Source organism: Dermacentor silvarum, chromosome 1, assembly GCF_013339745.2.
Source record: "Dermacentor silvarum isolate Dsil-2018 chromosome 1, BIME_Dsil_1.4, whole genome shotgun sequence".
NCBI classification, from domain to species: domain Eukaryota; kingdom Metazoa; phylum Arthropoda; class Arachnida; order Ixodida; family Ixodidae; genus Dermacentor; species Dermacentor silvarum.
The window spans coordinates 244,597,383-244,601,209 of NC_051154.1; the positions used below are offsets into that span (position 1 = coordinate 244,597,383).

Sequence of the window (3,827 nt, forward strand, 5' to 3'; positions counted from 1 at the left end):
AACAGCTGGCTTGAGAAAATATCTGAAGACGGTAGCAGAAAATGGTAATGAAGCTCTTGGAGTAATGGAGAGCTGCATGCGACATATAAAACAGGAGTAATCTCTTCAAAATGCCGGTTTTTAATTACTCGCAGAGCACGGCATTAAACGCAGACACTGTTCGATGTGAAAGCAACATTGAACACTGTTTACTTTGCTGATACATATGTGTGGAGGATGAACACTATGCAAATTCACACCAAGGCGTTCACAAAGTAAATGAACACTACCACCGACACAGCAGTCGAAACGTTTGCTAAGTCATACGGAACAAAAACTAGCAAGCTTGCCGCTCCTATGAAGAGGCCGGCCGCGTAGAACTTGAACCTCGCTGAACAGTAGTCACCGTCGGCGCGCCAGGGGCGCTATAACGTTACGAAATTCCAAACTGTTTCGAATCCGTTTGTGCAACCTGCCCTCCATGATTAATCAGACATTTTTCAATGTAGTTGCCGGCGAAAGATTCTTAAACTACATTAAGTACTTCCTCAAGGACAGGACCCCCGAGCTACGAGCAGGCGACCTACAGACGCAAGAGAAGAAGCTCGGGGGCACCGGCCCACCGCATGGATCGGTGATCTCGCCGATGCTGTTCAACCTGTTAATGATCGGAGTGGCCGAGAAGCTCGCGGACATCGAAGACGTCAGGAACACCACCTATGCGGACGATATCACGCTGTGGGTGACCGGCAGCAGTTACGCTCATGTCGAGTACGCGCTGCAAGCCTCCGTCGACGCGTTAGAAGACGAGCTGGAAGACATTGTACTGAGATGTTCGCCGAGCAAATCGGAGCTCCTTATACTCCCACCTACCAACAACGGCAAAGGTAGGAACAGACAACACGAATACGAAAAGATTCGAATCGTAACCAAATCCGGCAACGTGATCCCGGAGGTCGGTAAAATCAGGATGCTAGGCATGGTCATCGAAAAAAAAGCACAGAAGGAAAGGCGAAACCAGCGCCCGTCTCACAGCAAAAGCGGCCAACGCGACGCGACTCCTCAAATGAGTCACGTCCCGGGAGGCTGGCATGAGAGAGGAGAGCCTAATCAGGCTCGTCCAATCTTTCTTCATCAGCCACGTCGTGTACGTTGCAGCCTACCACAGGTGGCTGCAACACGAACGCGACCAAATCAATGTCATCATCAGAAGAGCGTACAAGACGGCGCTGGGCCTGTTGCGAGTCCACAAGCATGATCCGCTTGGGATACACAACATCAACTTGGGATACACAACACGCTCAAAGAAATCGCCGAAGCGCAACCGACCGCTCAACCTGAGCTGCCGTACACGACCAAAGCCGAGAGGAAGATACTGCCTGACCTAGGAATAGGACGCTCGAACAAGGCGGAGATGAGGCTCCCCGTCCCCGAAAATGTCCGACGCCAGACCAGGATCGACCTCATACCCAAGAACATGAATCCCGAGTACAACAAGGGAAGTAGACCGGCGGGGGCCAAGGCTCTCATCGACCTGCACGCCAACGACCAGCACGCGCGGTACGTGGACGCGGCCGAATTCCAACGGAACGCCTTCGCAGCGGTCGTCATAGAGGCATCGACCGGCGCTGCGAGGACAGCAGCGAGCGTGAGAAACGCCGGAACGGAACAAGCCTGAGAGGTGGCCATCGCCCTGGCCATCGCCGACGCAGACTTCCACACGGTGCTGAGTGACTCGAGACAGGCGGTGCGAAACTTCGCCAAAGGCCAAATCTGCTGGGAGGCCAAGCGCGTACTGGGAGCGGCCAAACTGCAAGACAGAAAAGTGAGAATCAAGTGGTTCCCGGCGCACGCGGATGACGCGTCGGAACGCAATGAGAACCACAACATGACTACACACGCAGCGGCGTGAGCGCTAACCAACCGCGCCCCGGCGACAGACCGTCCGACGTGGTTGGGAGCCAAGGACCGCATGACATACCATAATAACATCACGAAGGCCGACCGCCTGGCTCGTAGGACTCTCCCACCCCGGCTCCCGAGGCTGATTCGAGCGAAGGCGGTACTACTGAGACAGCTCCCGACCGGATCGCTACCGATCCTGGGACTCATGCATCGCATGTACCCCGAGACATACCCGAAAGAAAAGTGTAAGGTCTGCCGGAGGAAGATGACAGATCACACGTTCATCTTGTGGGATTGCATCAAACACCCAGAAGAAGCAAGATCACGAACGATCCCGCCGCGGCTCGAGGCCGCCGCGAAGAGCTATGACCAAGACCAACAGCTCTGGGCCGTCCAATAGGTCCTCAGGGCGCTCGACAAGCAGGGACCCAGCGAGCCGGCAACGGCGAGCGGAGACCCGCGCCGAGTAACGGCAACCTCCTTTGACGTAGGCGATCGTCGGGGCGCGCGAGCGCACAACTGCAGGCACAAATAAAGTTTGTTCCAATCCAATCTAATCCAATCGAGCCACCCCCATTTCGCCTGTGTGTCACGCAACGTCATTTCCTCCGGGAAAACTCTCCATCTGTATGACGCGCACACATCAATTATGCATGAGTAGACCGAACAAAACAAAAGTAACTATTTACGGGTCTACGGCGTTTTCGCCATTAGCCCTCCGCTATTGGTCAAAAGATTTAGGGCTGCGCCCACTTCGCCTGTTTGTCACGGGACCTCCGAAAACCTCGAAAACTCACCACGTCAAAGTGATGTGTACGCGTTAAAGATGCACGGATATGCTGAACAAAAGTGAATATTTCTCGGAATATCTGGAAACTGCCCGGTTCTAAACAAAATATAAGATGGCTGTGCCCGCCGATCACTCTCGCACTGTTTACGCGCAGCAGCGGGGAAGAATTAATTTGCTGTAATAATTTTTAACGCGATAGCAGTAAGGGCCTCGCGTCTCAGAAAATCCAGTTTCAGCATTGGCCCCGGCGTCCCTTGAGCGAAAATTCCAGTATATATATTTAGGTATATGTATATGCCGCGCCCTGCTATATGACATGCGGTATATGCGGGTTATATTCCCATACCATTTTATCGCTAATGTTGTTCATACCTTGTCATACTTTCTTGACAAAGTTATTCGTCGGAATTCGCAGAATGACTGCCCACAAAGAAATGTCATGAAAGAAAACACCGACATCGCATGCCTTTTATGTTAAATGTTCCCAGACTGAAATATGAAAAGTGCGAAAAATAACACAAACCCACGCAAGAGACCCTGTTTCTACCAGAAAGATCGCCTCCATGCATAGCGTTCGCCGCCAGCGTTTCCCGGTAAACATTACGGTTGCATAAGCTGCAGTTGCCGAGAAGCGTGAAAAGCAGTCAGGAATCTTTAAATGCTAACGCGTTCCAATCTTACCCCTGTTTTCAGAAATGCATCTAAACTTGAAGCACATGCTTGACTTGATATAAATGACGCCTGCCGTGAACGTGCCCAGGATGCCCATTGCGGTCCTTCGGCGCGTTCACGACAGGCGTCATATACATCAAGCCAAGCACGGGCTTTCACTTAAGATGCATTTCTGAATACGGTGGTTAAAGGCATAGCTTAAGTGTACTCGAATTTTTCGCCTGGCGGTATAGCGTCGTCGAGCCCTTTCGGCAGGTATACGACATCGCACTGCAAACTCTTTTTTGCCGAGGATCCATTTTAGCGGCGTTTTAAAGCTTCCGTTGCACAGCTGCCGTGATTTTCGACAAGCCACCATGAGCTAAGCCGCAAGCGGGCCAATCGCAGACGCCCGCACCACCCTCCTCATTTGATTATGCACATTCACTGCGCTATCGCGTCCCCACTGAAACCCTCTCAATTTCTACGTGCTCTTAGCCTC

The 3,827-nt window shown here is 52.3% G+C and overlaps 1 pseudogene; it reads left to right on the plus strand.

Moving 5' to 3' along the window:
* Window positions 1-460: 460 nt before the first annotated feature.
* On the plus strand, window positions 461-2,419 carry LOC119438406 (uncharacterized; annotated as a pseudogene).
* Window positions 2,420-3,827: the final 1,408 nt, after the last annotated feature.